The 18,543-nt window shown below is 32.0% G+C and overlaps 1 protein-coding gene across 1 annotated transcript in view; it reads right to left on the bottom strand.

The window, feature by feature from the left end:
• LOC129227311 (NAD(+) hydrolase sarm1-like) overlaps positions 1-18,543 on the bottom strand; it is a 193,023-nt gene that overhangs the window by 104,805 nt on the left and 69,675 nt on the right. The window contains exon 2 of the mRNA XM_054861855.1: positions 17,280-17,373. The gene's annotated coding sequence lies outside the window, so the exon portion shown is untranslated. The remainder of the gene's footprint in view (positions 1-17,279; positions 17,374-18,543) is intronic.

Here is an 18,543-nt window from a genome sequence, read left to right as displayed (position 1 = left end):
TCACTCAAAATGCAAAATGATATATTAAAACAATTTTTTTTTTTGAACTTAATGTTGCTAAATGCATCACTTATATTTTTTAAATAAGTTTAAATATAAAGGCTGCATCTAACAGATAATGGTCATTAATTTATTTTTTGACGTGGCAATACACATTGTTTTTTAATCGCCATTTTTTTTCATTTTGTCACCATGTGGCCGGTGGCAGCCGATTTTGTCCTTTAGACCAAAATAAATAAATAAATAAATAAAAAATAAAATCAGTAGAAAACTTGCAATTTTAACAAGTAAACAAATCGCTCGTTAAACTAGCTCGAAAAATGTTTGAACTAAGCTACTTTTCTGCGAATCAAAAACGCTTCCCATTGATTTTATATAACAAAAAGTTTTATCTTCTATTCATTTAACACAATTAATATCAGCAGCACAGTAAGTCCATCATCAAATAAAAACACCTCAAGTGAAACAATGTCCATTCTGACCCATCTTATAAGTCTGACAGAAATACGGATGTTAAGGCGAGTGTTATCTAAAACCTCAAGTTACCACTTCAGACCATCTTCCACGGCAGGACAATCTTTCTCCTCTTCTTCCCATTTTTTATATTTCTAATGCATAAATATGGGGAGAGGGAGAAAGATAAAGAAGAGCATTTATCAAGGCGAAAGTGAACTTGGAAAACAATGGATCCACTTTCATAACACGTGGCGACGAAATTCTCCAAGGACAGAAGAATGGCAGACTGTTTCAGAAGGAAAATGATAATCAGTCACAAGAATATTGGAAGGAGCGAGAAGTTTTCACTACAGTAGACCTCGCTTATCCGCTCCTGATTGATCCAGATAAAATTGGTAGCAATAATGACCAAAAAATAAATAAATGAAAAAAAAAAATAATAAAAAAAAATAAAAAAAAAAATAAAAAAAATGAATAACATAATAATGATAAAATTACAACAAAAATAAATAATTTAAAAAATAAACAAATATAAAAAATAAATTAATAATAAATTAATAAAACTAAATAAATAATAAATGTATGAAAATAAATAAACAAAATAAAAAATGTGCACATGTTAATTTATGATAGCAAGAACACAACTATAAGTATGCTTAACATTCGTTTTTTATTTTGATCTATTAATGGGAAAGCGTTTGGATGACCTTGGATCCAAATGCCACACGCGTTTGAAACAGAAGACAGTGTACCGATTATTAGTTAAGAAATGATGCAAAGTCTTTTAAATTGCTATGTAATTTTGCGACAAGACGTAGTTTTTACCGAAAAAATGGTAAAATCAGCCATTTTATGGATTTCTTTTACTTATTAAAATTACAATGCCTGAATTATCCGGATCTTCGATTTTCCGAACTGCCTTTGTTGCCGGTATTTCCGGATAAACGAGGTTGTACTGTTTTTTAAACAACGTTTTATGCAACGATTCTAATAATATTCTTTTTTACTATTCATCCTTTATTTGGATTAGCGGCTCTTGAATAGGTTTGTTTCTCGTATCTCATAAAAAATTACGAACCAAACGAATGAAAATTGTAGAGCTCCGAATTTTACCTAATTTTAAAATTAGAGCAAGTTTATAAACATGTATTTAACGAAAAAGACGCTAGGCATCAAATGAAAAAAAAAAAGGATGCAATATTTCACGTCAGTCTCATAACTTCTCGAATCGCCAGACTGAATTTGCCGAATAAGAAAATTTTTTCGGAAGTCAGTGTCTTCCTATCATCTGTTAATAATGGAACTATGGCTGAAAACAAAAATTATAAGCAAGTTCAAATGTTAGAAAAGGAAAAAAAAAAAAAAAAAAACCTTTGTACAAAATTAATTTGAATTTTACCGTTGATAATGATAAGGTTCTCGTGATATGATTCGTTCCAAGTTACATTCATTAAAAAAAACTGTTTTAGTCAATTATTTATATCAATTAACTATTATACACATTAGGTCTATCTTTTTTAAAATTATAATGCATACACACGAAAAAAAGTAAGTAACACTTTTAAAAATCATAAATTAAAAGCATAACACTAACGTTTCCAAACCGAAACTGCCCTTAATTAATAGGAAAAGAGACATTAATAGATCAGGTTTGGCAACAAATAATGAACGTCACGTATCAAAGAGTGCTCTAGAATAGATTACTAGGCATGTCGAATCATCAAAAACCCTGATTAAACGTTTTGAGAATGCTAATTGAGATTCAATTTACTTCCCAAAAAATAGATAGCCTTGCTACCTAAAATTAAACCCCGGAATAGAGTGATTAAGATTGATTACTATAATGGTATACAAATGCTCTAAACTTATTTTTATTCAAGGGTTCGCATAACGTCAAAATAAAGCAAAAACAAATACATAGAGACAAATGACCGATAATGGAGAAAATGCCTCGAAACAAATTAAGTAAAAAAGCATAGGTGACAGTGGACAATATTTTCAGGTAGAACAAGAACTACTTTAGAAGAGCACAGGTCACTCAATCCCTTCGACTTGTTGGTTCCAAGCCTTAGATCCAATCATGTTTCAAGCATTAGAAAACACGTCATTGTATTCGCTGGTTACTGTGTCGTAAAAATAATTGTAGGTAAGTTGAATAAACTCTACTTTGATGAAATCCTACAAGATAACTGATCACTAAAATGTAATAATAGCTCATCGGATAAGTTTTCTAGTCAAGAAGAAATGCATTTTCATGCCTCATTCGTTTGAAAGTTGTAATTAATAATATACTTTCTTTTTGTACACAGAGTAGTCCGATAGTGGGAGTATCCCAGCTTTACAACCTTACATTTGATCTGCAACATAGAATGCAAATCTGCAAATAGCTATTTCGAGGCTACAGTGCTGGCCAAATTATTAGACTAGAGTTTTTTTTTTTTGTTTTATGTACACTATTTGTACTAAAATACTATTTATTTTACTGTTAAAGTACAGTACATACTGTACACTGATTATTACGTTATTTTAGCATACTTTAATGTTTGCAGGTGGCAGTACTGTCTGCTTTGTTTATGTTCTTTACCAGGAACATAACCTCAATCAGCTTAAAAAGTTCACTAGTTCTTTTTATTAGTGTGTTCTGTTATATTTAAAGTTAGTTTTAGGTAATTAGTGAGTATGTGTATTTGAGTATACATAATAGTGAGTATAAACAATTTTTACCTTCTTTCAATTTTTACCTTCTTAAGAAATGGTGTATGCCAAAAAGACTTAAAATGCTCATCAAGAACAAGGGAATGCTTACTAAATATTAGATCATTATTTAACTGATCGTTAATGTGTCTATAGTTACGTAATCAATAAAGAATTTGCTTTTAAAACAGTCTTAGTCTAATAATTTGGCCAGCACTGTACATTGGAGCCTTTTTTTCAGTGCCAAAAGTGTTCCGCACGCAACATCAAAGTCGAGAGAGCACAACTCGACCAATATAAAAGCGGTTTTTATTCCAAAAGCGGTATTGTTGTTAATAAAGATGAGCACGGATCAGTATAAAATTTTAAACGGGCTAATTGCTCTGTTTTTTGGTACTTTCTGTAAAAGTATTTATTTTTGCGAGCTTTAATTGTTGTGATTTTTGCAAGGCCGTTGCAATCATGCAAATTTAAGCCTTACGAAATATTATTTTTTTCAACTTTCGGTTGTGTTCAGATAAGTTTCGCGGAATTTTCAGCTCGCAAAATCACCGATATCTTTACTTTCGCGAAAATTACGGCCCGCCAAAATAGGTGCTTTTACAGTAATTATTCAAAATAGGATTTTTGAAAAACTTATTTCGTTCAACATATTGCGCTCATTTTGAAAGCAGTTGAGTAATGTGACAGCAGCTCTTCCCAGCTGCGTAATATGACACAGCACTTCTTCCAGTTTCGTAAAATGACTCAACATTTCTCGACATTTGAGAGGTAAAATGGGATAAATGACAGCATTATGCGGTTTAGTGAGAAAAGGTAAATAAATGCACCTATTTTTGACTCTGCGCCTAGAGCTGACACCAATAATTTCATTAGTTACATAAGAGACAAAACCACAATTTCGATGCGCTATGCGGTTACTCTAGTTGTACCAATCTTTGACATTTAAGATAGTGAGAAGCAAAGGGATGTAAGTGGACATTTTCCAGTTTTGAGCAAAACGTGTTTAAAAGTAAGGTCCTAGGTAGGCTTTCATTGAAATTTTTATCTAAATCATGCTATTCAGTACCACCTACCAGGGCTACCAGTGGTTACTCTAGGTATACTAATCTTTGACATTTAAGGCAGTGAGAAGCAAAGGGATGTAAGTGGATATTTTCCAGTTTTGAGCAAAACTTCTTTAAAAATAAGGTAAATTTTTATCCAAATCATGCTATTCAGTACCACCTACCAGGGCTACCAGTGGTTACTCTAGGTATACTAATCTTTGACATTTAAGGCAGTGAGAAGCAAAGGGATGTAAGTGGATATTTTCCAGTTTTGAGCAAAACTTCTTTAAAAATAAGGTCCTAGACAGGCCTTCATTGAAATTTTTTCCTAAATCATTCTGTGCAGCAGCACCTACCAAGGATACTAGTACTATTTCCTGCCCCAAGACAGAGGAGAGGTTCACCTATCATTTGCACTGATTGTCTCCAATTTTTAATTTCACCATTTGCACTCTTTGTTTATCACTGCCTCATTTAAATTATAGTAGGGTGGGGCAAAGAAAAATAGTTGAGACGACTAACATTTTAAAAATTAACATATTAGATATTTGCTTTGAAAATTGCAGCAGAAAGTGGTGTCCAAAAGTAGGCATCCCTCCCCCTCAGTTTTAACATTACGTTGTTTCCGGTAGAATATTTATCATATGCAGGTACTTTGAAATCTTAAGAGTCATAACCATCGGTAGTACAACATCCATGTTCTTGAAAATGTTTTTCACCAAAACATCTCCAAATTCTCGAAACTCTGCAAAACATCTGCGAGAACATGGCGCAGAATTCAGCTGTGTTACGACATGGATGGTGTTCTGCCGATGTTTATGACAATTTAGACTTCAAGGTAACTCTATATAAAAAACATTCAGCCGGAGCCTACATAAAGTGAAAATAGGGGGGGGGGGGATGCCCACTTAGGACTATTATTCTGTATACAAAGAAAAAACATTTCATTTTATAGTAAAATTTACTGTTTTTATAAAACTAGCATTTTTTGAATTTTTGGTGGTAAATTTGTGCTTTTAGATAAAAGTGATAGTTTAAATATTTTCAGAATAAAATATTTTCATTTTAAGTATTAAAATGTTTTTCCTTCAAATTTTTGAGCAAATGAAGCAATAAAGGAATGAATTAATAAACTAAGCGAGTAAGGGAAGGAGTAAACAAAAGAGTGAGTAATGAAAATAAGGGACTTAATGAATAAATCAGTAAATGAATAAACGAATTAACACATTCAGATAAAATGAACAAATAAAAAGAATTAAAAAAAACTATTTCATTTTCGCCCGCAGGCATTTGACAAATTTATTTAAACACTAGCTGCATTGACCGGCTTTGCCCGGTCTACCTTGAAAATAAAAATTGTGTCAAGTGACGTATATTCAACAATCAGGCTCAAATAAATAAATAAATAAATAAATAAAAAATGTCATGCAAAATTTCCCTTCCAATGATGACAGATATTAAAATACTTTTAAGAAATTAAATCGACAAAGATGGATTTAAAAGCGTAACCATGGAAACACAAAATAAAATAAGTTTAAGGAATTAAAATGAGAAAAAAAAAATGGTTAACGATTTGAATGGAAATGAGATTTTTTGAACTTGATTTAAAAAGGCTTGTAACTTTTTTTCCATTCCAGAGAAAAGCTCAGTTTTCGACCACAGGTCGAGATGAATCTGGAGTAACGAATATCGCTTTTTCCAATGGTGTCAAAAAGAAAACTGTGAGACAATTACTTCACTTTTTATTGATAGATTTTATGAAGAAAGTATTACCTTAATTTAAGCTAAGTTTGAAAAAAATTCGAGCTAAAAACGCAAATAACTCCCGCCGCAGTTAAGTTAGAGCATTGAAACAAATTGCTTAGAACGCGGAAATTCTACCCTTTCCAACGATATGTAATATTAATATATTCAAGTAATTTTTCATCCCCATATTTGGGAATTAATGTGAAAATTGTGCCTAAATTGTAATAAAAAAAGAACTACTCATCGAATTTTTTTTTGAACCGGTCTGCAAGCCTTTCCGATACTAAAAGAAAGATACTAAAAATTTCAGCGAAATCAGTCGAGTAGTTCTCGAGTTTTGCGAATTCAAACACACAGACGCTTTTTGGAGTCTTCATTTTATACTATGTAGAGATACATATGTTTTATTTATACGGTTTGTCATGATGATGAAAAACACTATGATTTTCCATTAAAGGAAAAAAAAAGACATGCATATGAGCATATGTAGAACAGCATGTAGAATAAAAATAAAAATTAGTAATTTATTACATTGTTATACATTGTTAGTTAAATTATTTTACATAATACATATGTCAATCTAAATTTATTCATTACTTGTGTTACAGAACTAATTGCAATGAATTTTATCTTATTCTTACCCCAATTTGTGTAATATGTTTAATGCTCCCAGTCTTAAATCCCTCCTGAACTTCTGTGCCTTCTTTTTTTCTATGAAGTACTTAATAACTAAATTAATTACCCAAACACTGGCAATTGCATCCAACTTGATGAAAAAAGTAAGACTCATGGAAGTCATTTATGCTTTAAAAATATTTTTACTAAATTTGATTACATTGATAATTCTTTCAAAAAACCTTTTTAAATTTTACGAACTGTACGAAACTGCGATTCAGAAATTTTAAGTGATTTTAAGTCCACATGTTAAGTCACACATTTTAAGTCTACTTTTTAAAAGTTTAATTTACTTTAATTGCTCCAGTCTTGTTTCAACTTGCCACTGTAATTGTAATTTTTCATTAGTGTACAACATTTTTAAATAAGTAAATATCACGCACGCAGTATAAAACACAGTCGTGTACACAGTATCGAATATTTTTACCTAAAATGAGTCATCAAAGCATTGAATAGAATACTATTTCAATCGGGCGTACAAAAGGGCACCCATATAGGGGGGCAAGGGGGCTCGAGCCCCCCATAGAAATTAGAACTTCCTTGCTTTTAGTATTATTTTTCTTTGAAAAAATGTAAAAACATTTCTTCTCCAGCCATTATTGAATAAGTAATTAAAAATGTCAAATTTTAATGAGTCTATAATCTGTCCTGAAATCCGCTCCCATGGGGAAACTATCCTGCTAAACCATGGTTAAAATATCTGAGACCCCTCTTACAATTTTGCATATGGGCGCCCATGAGTTTACACTATTACGCGTCAAACTGTACGTAAACTGTTAATAAAAGGTAATGAACAAGTAGGGCTGAATTTAAATAGGAGCTCATGGAAGTAGTGCTCCTGTACTTTTTTTCGATTTTGTGTAGATTTTTGTACAATGTAGGTTATTCACGCTGTAAAAAGAAGTTCTGGGAACTATAGGGCTCCTGCGCTTCGTTTGGTAAAAATTAAGCCTTGTCAACAAGCATCGAGTTTTAAAAAGTTTCAATGAAAATGATTGCTAAATAGGCATTAAATCAAAAACTAGACGATAGCTTGAATTCAAAAAAAATATTTTTTTTTGCTTCAGTATTAATAGAACGGCTCTACGTATTCCTTCTCCAAGCAGAAATTAAAGAACAATGAACTAATATCAATTCTTCTTTCGCCACTTACCTTAACAACAACGGGTGTGATATATATCGTCGTCTCCTGTGTATGCCGCGTGGCCATGTTTGTAAATGATCCCTTAGATACAATTCAACCACACACAAACTGTCGCATATGCTACATGATAACAATCAAAACTGCACACAATCAACAAAGTAACCAATGCAATTCACACAAAAGGCAATATTTCCAGCAAAAAAGATTTCAATTCAGGCACAAGAGCAATCCAACTTCCAGTAGGCGCTTATTCTTAGGATGGAGAACGGTATAGATGGCTTGGCAAGAAAACAGTAACGCTTTTTGACGTCATAGTATGGAGAATGATGAAAGCTATTTTTAAATTTCCTATCACTCTACCGAGCACTGACTCTCTCTCTGCCGTCGCTCTCACAGGAGAAGGCTTCTTCATCTAAGGGTTGTGGGTTTTCCATGTGTTTAATTAAAAACTGCATGAGTATTGTAAAGAACACGGAAGGTGTTGTAACTTGGGACCTACTTACGTTGTACCGAGATTACATTACATGGAAGGAAAAAAAGCGGCGCTTAAACATCTTTTGATTTTGTAAAACATTTTTGCTTGATAAACAGTAAATCACAGCCAATGCCTTTAGCTTGCTTGAGTTTTTCCTTTAGTTGACGAGTTAAACAGCACCACTGATGCGGACTTTCGCTGGTGTGCCAAATTTATTTTAGCTACCAGTTTGTTGGCACTCTCGGCTTTAATGAGGCGACATCTGTCTCGAGCTCGGTTTTTGACTACAGTGAACGGCGATTAACTGAATCAGTGGTTAATTGAATCAACCGCCGATTCAAATCTTCCAAATCAGAATAAAATCCAGCTTTGTTATATCGGCCGCTTTATTGAATCAGCCGCTTTATGGAATCAAAACTGTTTAGAACGAACGTGATTCGTATAAGCGGCGGCTACTGTATTCAGAAAGAGGAGGCCGTAACAAGAATGAAACTACAGTCTCCGCAAAGAGGGATTTGCAGGTTTCGGGATCCCCGCAGTGCATTTTAGGAGGCCCCTTTATCTACCCCAGAACTATAACAAATTTATCAAGTAGTGGTAAGGGAGGGGGGGGGGCACATGTGAACTACGTATGTTTTATTATGATAACTTGAAGCAAAAACTCTTGAAAAATTCTCTAGTTATGGTAGTACTAATTCTACCACTTGGGAAAAATTTTCCATTAATAGGGTCAAGTGAATTTATGACAATGTTTGAATTTTTTAATTGAATTAAAGAGCATTTTTGCAAGTTAATCGTAAGGCTGATTACGGGGCACTTTTGAACACACATAACTTCTAAAACGCATGCGGACATTTCCCACATCTTTAAAGTATAAACATTAGTGTAGGATATTATAAGTTTTAGAAAAATGTGTAAACAATCATAAATATCATTACTCCATATTGTAAAGTAACTGTTTGACGATTAATTTTTATTTTCCATTTATTTCTTTTTACTAAATAGTTGGTCAAGAATTTAGTCATCTATCTGTTACAGGAAATAAAAAACACAAAATAATTTAATTTCATTCAAAACTTAAGTTTGAAATCATTTCAAACACATTATCATACCCTGTATGAAGCTTATAAGTAACACTAACTTTATTATGTGAATATTATAAAAATAATATTTACATAATAATATAGTATTTGTGCTTGCCTTTGTTTTTTCTTTTCTATCTGGTGATGAGAACTTAAGAACATGCTACGAAACTTTAAAATCTGGCAGTGGATTATAAAAATATCAAGAAAATACTTTCTGTACAGTTAAAAGTTGCAAAGTATAGGTTACAAACCCTGTATTGTTATTTACATATACGTTTCACATTAAACAGTTATTCTTCGAAAACAGGACAATTATCATATAATAGTTGTCCTGTTTTTAAAAAAAATCTTGTTCATATCTGCCACAAGTACCGTAGATAGAAAAAAAAAATTATCTCTTCTAGTTCTGTATGTTATTCCTCTCTTTGTGATGTGTAAGTTTCCTACCTATATTGTATCATCTGTACAATTGTATCAAGTCAAAACATTAACAAAACTTCTTTTCTTATTTGCATTAGACGATTTTTACACCGTTTTTTAAAAATATTGTTCTGAAAACATAGTTATTGAGAGATCGATTTCAGTATTCACTATCCCATATTTCTTTCTTTATGCTTTTTAAGAAAAAGAACAGACCACATACAGTAGTAGCAGTTAATTTTTTTTAAATTAAGGATTCTTATTTACATTATATTAGGGTTTTCTTTTTTCAAAAAATCCCTGATTATTGACCAGCATAGGAATAAAAATTCCTTTATATCGCTAGCTGACTGGGTTAAGCAGGTGGTCAAGTTTGTACATCGTTTGTTCATATTTTAATGTAATTAAAATAATAATAATAATAATAATAATAAAAAATACTGGGAAAAAATTTCTGGAACGGATGATTCGAGGAAAAAAAAAGTAACGAAATTAAAAAAAAAAAAAAATACTAAGCACTTTTCATAATGCTCTCAAAAGGATAAAATAACTTTTCTCGGTCAGAAAGGACAGTTTCAGTGTATTCCTGTAGTTTTCAATTATTCCAAGAAAATGACACCACAAACGAAGAAAAGTGCGGCTCAAGTCATGTAGAGAATTTCTTATTATCTAGCTTTCAATCATAAATTAGAGTGTTGAAATATGCATATTTTTTAAACGGAAAAGTTTGGCTTGAATTGAGCCGCACTTTTCTTCGTTGGTGGTGTCATTTTCTTGGAATAATTGAAAACTACAGGAATGCTGAAACTGTCCTTTCTGACCGAGGAAAGTTATTTGATCCTTTTGAGTGCATTATGAAAAGTGCTTAGTATTTTTTTTAAACTCTGTTATTTTATTCCTTTTAGTGTAAATGTATTTCAGAAGTAGAATAATGTTACCATCACGAAACGTCACTCTAAGTTTTCATATACATGCTCCATACTAAAAGAAAACGAGTCCTACATACGTGCCTAAAACTTTAAGCAATTGGGTCTAAAAATTTATCCTTGTTCCTCTCTAAGATATATTTGTGTGCTAAATTATTAGAAACATTTATATGAAAAGGTTTCCCTAACTATTTTATGTTTCACAGCATGCAATATACTCGCGATAAAGATCTCAATATGTATCTTTCCTTAGCCCCATCATTGTTATCGATTATGGGCATAGATGAGGATAAAAATCCTAAGAAAGCAATGATATTGAATCTATTTCATGCTTGCTTCAGAGAAGCCTTGATTCAAAATTTTCATTATGATTGCTATTAACATCACAGTTGCAAGGAAAAAAAATGTAACAATGGGTTTTATATTTAAACATCTAATGAGGAAATTACATGAAATTTGCTGTTTTGCATCCTAACCGAAACAATAATTTTATTTTAGAATTTTAATTTTTCAGCGTTAAATTTTACCTTAGGATTAAGCAAATCATTTAGTGAAATCCCAAAGTCTCTGAGTGATCTAGATGTTGAGCTAAAATCAAAATCAGGCCTCAGATTAGTCCGTGCCAATCAGGTCAAGCATAAAAAAAGTGCTTAGAAAAGCCCTTTTATGCAATCTTTACAAATAATAAAGCTAAAAGTTTGTGTTTCTGGATGTCTGGATCTCTGTATGTCTGTACGCGCATAGCGCCTAGACCGTTCGGCTGATTGTCATGAAAATTAGCACAGAATTAGTTCGTAGAATAGAGGTGAGCACCTCGAAACGATTTTTTGAAAATTCGATTTTGTTCCTTTTCAATCCCAATTGAAGAACATTTTACCCAGCAAATTATCATACCGTGTACGAGAAAATTTACCAAAATTATCATAACGTGGAACCGTAACATGGACGAGCAAATGAACACAGCAAATTGGCGAGACAATGATCATCCATTATTAGTAAATATACAGGCGAACCAAATGACCTTCTCATTTTTCTACTACGGGCACAGCCGTACGAGTAGTACTAGTTTATAAATAAATTCTTTATGTTTATGAAAGAAAAAGGAAACATGTACCAAGGATGAAATTCAGTTTTTATTTGGAGCTAAATATTTTAAAATATTCAGACGCAGTTCAATTTGCATGCTTTAACTACCCGTTTTATCGAGAATAGAGATTGAAACGCTAAGAAGACAGCCGTTTTCTTCTGAATAAAGATGAGCATATTTTTTTCGTCTCAGGGGAAAATACAAATGTTCGTGAAATTAGATTGGAATCTATTTCTCAGAGAAAATGAGTTTTGAAAGCCATTTAAATTATACAGTTGTTTATTATACGATGACTATGCACATATTTCCGTTTAAAAACTAATAAAATTATTTTATTTAATCCACATAAATTTTTGCAAGCAAAGCATTAGGAATTGTTAAAACGCATACTTATTTTAATATCATATCTGAGTGAAAGAAGTACAATTGTTAACCGTTTCAAATACGAGAAAAAATATTTAAAAAAAAGGAAAAGAAAAGAAAAAGAAAAAGAAATCCGTATCCATCCAGTGGCAATGGAGTCGTTTCCAAAATTTTAAAAGTATTTTTTTCTGAAAGAGCATATTTAAAAACATAGGATCTGACCATTTTTTACTTCCTTTTACAAAAAAGGAAGTATTGTATACGCAAAAAAAAATTTCACTCAAAAATCGACCTTAATTTCCATTTTACTCACCCCCGAACAAATGTTGAGTTTTATTTTCGACTCGATCACACGTAGATAAGGGTCTAAGAACGTATAGACGCGCGAAATATCCATTTTCACGATTCCCGAGTTAATTACAACGAGTTTTCTCGTGACGTCTGTATGTACGTATGTATGTGCGTATGTGTGTATGTATTTCGCATAACTCAAGAACAGAATGTCCTAGAAAGTTAAAATTTGGTACGTAGACTCCTAGTGAGATCTAGTTGTGTACCTCCCCATTGGTTGCATTCGGGTGTTTCTAAAGTGGTCTTTTGCCCCTTTTTGAGGGGAAATCATTGTTAATTTCGATGTAAACGCGAGTGGTGTTATAATTTGGCTGACACTTGGCGACATATCGCCAGTGTTTTTTTCGCCAAGTTTTGGCGCCAACTTGGCGACAAAGTTGGCGATTTGTTTTTTAAAATCTGATTTCAATTTGGTGATATTTAGAGAGTAAACTATTGAATCACATTAAAATTGCCAGTAATGGGGAAATGACATTAAACTGGAGTAAAAGGAAGTCATTTGATGCACACATCAGCTCGTTAAATAATTTATTTAAGTTTAATATTTTTTAAAAATTACTTAAATCGTAGCGCTTTCAATGTTTATGCTTCTCTCCGATGACATCACAAATGATGAAATGCCATTCTGTGTTTCCATTCACAGAGCAAAATATTTCATTCGCATCTTTACTCGCGTGTATTGGCAACGATATGGTTGATAGCAAGCGTAGAGCGCAATATTTAATTCGCTTCTTGATTATCATAACGTGGAAACGCGATAGAAAGATTCGCCAAAGATCATCATTTGTGACGTCGTCAAGACCACGCCTTGTTTGAAAAATCGGACATTTTAAAAAAGTAATTAAAAAATATCTGTTGGGAAAAAATAAAAGTATTTTCTGGGTCCATGTTTTTTTTTTGCTTATTCCAACAATTTCAGTGACAAAAAGTACTATTTTTGAATGAAGGAAACAACCCCATTGTCTTCATTTGGACTGCACTTTCATTTTCTCTTTTTTCACACAACAGATACCAGCTAGACACTCGATGTTAAACAGAGCTTAAAAGTGTAATAAAGTTTAAAGAAAAAAAACTTCTTTTTATTTTGACTTGAAGAGTAGGATGAATACGTGAGACTGAAATGAAACCAAATTACACTCACAATGAAACTTAATTGAAATTTAATTCTCTCCAAGGACGCTAATTGTTAAAACCGCTCTTCGTCCATAATCCCTCCGTTTAAATAATTAAGGAAAGAAACTTCTTTAACACGAAACAGCGCTTGCTGTCAAATGAATGGCATTGACAGAAGATGAAAATTACTTTCAGATCCTGAGATGAATTCATAAGCGACATCTTTGGTTGCATTTTAAATTTTGAAGTTGTGCTACTTTAGAGAAGAAGATGAAATTTTAGCTTCCAGGGAAGGAATGCAATTTACGAAATGCAAAAAATGTCGACGGCAATGAAATTTGTATTTCATGCCCAGTACTTGCAGGGGCGCTCCGATGGGAGGTCATTGTGACCTTCGAAAATGTCCTTATTCGGCAAATTTGTCTGACAATCTGGCAAAATTTGGAGTTCTATTCGGAAAAAATTATCATCACTCTCCGAAAATTGGAATTCTATTCGGCAAATTGAGAATGTTTCCCAAAACTTTAAGTTTGGGGCGTCCTTGAGTACAACTCCCGATTGTCCGCGAGTCAATGAACGATTAGGAACATGTACTTTCGCAGAAAAAAACAAGTACCAATGGCCATTTTTCCCCCCTAAAAGTTGCAAATTTAAACTCAATTGTTTTTGTTTTATTTACTTATTTATTTTTTTGTGCTTTCTTCATTGTACATGCACTTGTTCTATATTGTTGTTAAGTTCTGTTGTGCAAAACTGCAAAACATTTTTACTGTACCGTATATATTTTCACTGTTGGTCGAAAGTGTTGCGCATCAATACAGCTACGTTTTTGAAGAAGGACAATTTTTACCTTAAGGGTCATTCTTCAAAAAGTGTAACTTTTCTGTCACACGCCTTTTACAGTAAAAACGTTAAGGAACAACTCATTTAACAATGACTTTTAATTTCATCAAAAATATATCTATTTAAACCTACCAACAATTTTTTAATAATAATTTTTATTTTAGCATATTCTTGGTTCACAACATGTGAGTTCTCACTTCCGTGGCATGTCACACACCTTGTGTGACATGCCACGTGTGTGACTGTTTATGTTACTTACATATGTGTTGAATGTTTATGTTGCTTACATATACTGTTTATGTTTCTTGTTACAGTCACACCTTGTGTGACAGTTTATGTTGCTTAATAACTTGTTTAACTAAAATATATATATATATATATTTATTATTCCTCTCACAAGTGTTTCAAATACTAATTGTTTAATTACATTTAATTTTTTATATATTGTGTTTTAGTTCATTTTAGTAGTACAAGGAGTCATGTCACACAATAAATTCTCACCTCCATTACCTAAACACAAAATGCCATTTTTCATTGACACGTGGCAGTAATGGAATCAAATTTTATTTTGTATGATAAAATGTCAATTTATTTTGCGTAATCTAATCGGCCAAACTACGTTGGTTTTAATGAATATGTTACTTAATGAGAGATGTTATGAATAAATATTTTTTTATTAAAAGTATTTAAAAACGACATTTAAAATCAATATTAATAATAAAAAATACTAGTAACAGCTATGTATTTTATGAAAAAGAAGAACAAAAAGTGAAGAAACTTATTAAAATGGTAATAGCCAAATGTTTAACGCACATGAACTGTCAAATCTGCTTAATACCATTTTTAAATGAAATCAAATCCAAGCTAACAAATTTTTTTTACACAGCTTGTAGCATTAACTGATTAACAGCAATAAAAGAGAAAACTGATCAATAGGCAAAAAAAAAAAAAAGTCGTTTTTTTCCCGAAAAACTATCAAAACTTTAAAAAAAAGGCAAACAAATAAACAGGGACATTTTTTGGGAGAACTCTTGGTTTTTCTAATTTTTAACTTTAGGATTGCTTCAAGAAAACCACAACGAAACAGGATTTAATTAGACTTAAATATTGCGAAACGTTTTTAAGAAATATGTCGAAGACATGGATACAAAAAATCATTCTTTCGTAAAAGTTCTTAGTTCGTTGAAAGTTCTAAAAGTCTTCAAGCTTAATATCTCGACTCAATCATATGGCAGTTGAAAGGAGCACTGATCCTCAGAATATGCTTCCCCTACTTTAAGAGTATTGTTGCAGTGAAACCAACCTTCATGGTGCACCGCTGATCTGCAGAAGCAGCCGTTGTGATTTTTATTGTATTGTCAATCGAAAACATTCTAGTCAAGGAAAAACTTTATCGTTCACGTTTCGAGAAAGAATGGGGGTGTTTCCTTCAATCAAACCTTTGTCACTGAAATTGATAGAATAAGCATAAGCATTTAAAAAAAAGGCCAGAAATCACTTTTATTTTTCCCAACATTTAATTTTTAATATTTTTTTAAAATGTGAGATTTCTAAAACAAAATGTTTTACCGCATGACGTTACACGTGAAGACTGCTATCCTGGATCAGAGTGCGTGGTTGTGAATTCATGTAAGTTATCGTCTTTTGGTGTTTTTTCACTGCGAGCAATTTTTTGCGGAGCGAATATTGTTAGTTAAATAAAATATTCATTTGGCGAAGCTACAATGTCCTGAAACTTTATTCTGGTAACCCTAGCGACTTGTTCTTTTGTGACGTCAGCAGCGAAAATGAAAATAGCTACTGAACGTCTTTTAAGATTATTTTTTTTAACAGAGAAAATAAGTCAAGATGAAGAAAAAAAGTAACTCATCCCATATTGACCATGCTCTTTCACAAAAAAAATATTTTTCGAAAAAGGAACCAACCCAATTACTAAAGCAGAAAAGTGAAAATGTTACGCATATAAACTGAAGCTCATTGTTTATTCTTTGCAATTCAAACAGAAATATTCGTGCTGGTCGTTGAAGCACCAGAAAAACGCTTAGAATAAACTTTTTTTTTTGAGGTTGAGGACTAATAAAGAAAATAAAAAAATGGCGGTTTGATAAATTTGGTATTTTAGATTCGCACATAGCTATGCAGATTAAATAAGAGAGAGCAAGGCCGCTCAAATCATTTTTGCAAATGGAACATTAATCAACTCGATCACTCTCCGCCAGGTGGCACCTTTCGAAACAGCTGCAGTTGTCGGATCTTGGCAACACGCGCGAAAACTGCGAAGAACAGGAGGTATTTGTTTTACCGCCACGTTCTTCTTTTTTTATTTTTCCGCTCGATTTCTTCTTTTTTATGGTAGTAAACAGCCGGAAGGCGAACAACATACGAATACCAACCGCAGTTATCTACTGTTTTAGAAGGATCTTCATTTTTCTCTGAGAAGTTTCACACACAAGTCTTTCAACATTTCAGGCACACACGAAGAGAAAATGAAAACATGTAATTATGTAAACATTTCCTTCTCTTCAAATTTCTGCATTTGTTTTCTCAAACGAATTTTTAATGGGTTAAAACAATTAAAACAAAAGCAATTTATTTAGGGTCCAGGGTAAAACTGACTGTCGTGTTTAGTTTTACTTTTAGTTCAAATATGTCAAAATTATTTAAATATTCTCACTTAAAATTAAACATATAAAACTTTATGCTGCATATATTAAAAATACATGGTATTTATATTAAATTATTTCAATAATTAAAATATTGTACTGTTGTCTTTAAGAAATTGGCCTTTTTTTTTCAATGAGCATGATTTGAAACATTTTATGATCAAACTAAAATACTTAAAAAATACATACCTATTTCATCATCGAATTGGATCAACTAAAGCAAGCAGTTTTTGAATGGACGTGCATCAACCATTTAATTGATAACAGAGTATTCCAAAGGTACCTAAAATAAAGAAAAATTTTATAGAAGGATTTTGATGTGAACTTGGTAAAATAAATAAAGCAAAATTAATGAAACAAGTTTTTTGAATTGAAATTTTTCAATATAAAATTTACCATAAATGTTTTCGAAGCATGTTCGGATTTTTTACGTAGCTTTTGTTTACAGTACAGTCTCTAAGTTAAATAGTAACAATCTAAAAAAGCGCCAAAAAACCAACTAATTCGATAACGTAACTTAGAAATGGTTTTTAGGAAAATTTTAGTAAAAAATAATTTTAATAAGTTAGGTAAAACCACCAGTAGTTGACACTTAGAAAGAAAATATAAAATAACAAGTGGTGCCAAAAGATTCGCTAAGAATAAGCTGAATATATTAAATCAAGGCTCAAATATTTCAAGGGCAATCCTTTCAGTTTTTTTCTTTTCAGTCGTTTCTAGAAACTGTTGGACAATAAAAATATTTAAAAACTTGTGAGTTACGTTATTATACAGTATCATTTGACTCGTGCGCAATGTATCGTTTTACTCAAACAACGCCATTTCGTTAACTCCTATACGGTGGGAAAACAACTTATAAGCAATTTTCTATTCGGAACTCCAGCGCTCGAATACGCTACCTTGCGGTGATTTACAAAACTGCCGATGAAACTAAAACATTGCCACGTTGCGTTCCACGTGTGTCTGTTGACGTAAACACAGGCAGTTTGTTCTGAGTATTTATTAACGCAATCGATGAGTCTTAGTTTGCTTTCAGCTACAGAAATTAATTCGTCCCTTAGTAGTATTCTCGAGCTTCTCAAAATAATGTTCGTTTTCCTTATTTCCTTCTAAAATATGAGTTGATTGAAAATAGTGAAAGCGAAAACTGGATTAACAAACTTGGATAACGTTATACAAGGTAAAACAGTTTATTGTTTTGTATGAATTTGAAAGAATATGAGTTTTTTTTTAATCTTAAATTAATTTAACTAACCATCTTTTACAGCAGCATTTAGTTGGAATGGACGGTATGCAAAATATTTTCTTGAATATATTATCGTAGAACAAAATGAAAAATGTTTCACCGAGAAAGAATTTACTTTATTCCTTTTATTCTCAGCTGAAAGGTTTCGCCAAATTTGTTTAGGGTTATAGTTTTAATATTGTGCGAGCAAAGTAGCCTTGGCGAGAT

This window comes from Uloborus diversus, chromosome 8 (assembly GCF_026930045.1).
Source record: "Uloborus diversus isolate 005 chromosome 8, Udiv.v.3.1, whole genome shotgun sequence".
Classification (NCBI taxonomy): domain Eukaryota; kingdom Metazoa; phylum Arthropoda; class Arachnida; order Araneae; family Uloboridae; genus Uloborus; species Uloborus diversus.
The sequence above is the reverse complement of the archived record's forward strand: the minus strand, read 5'-3'. Positions and strand labels throughout refer to the sequence as shown.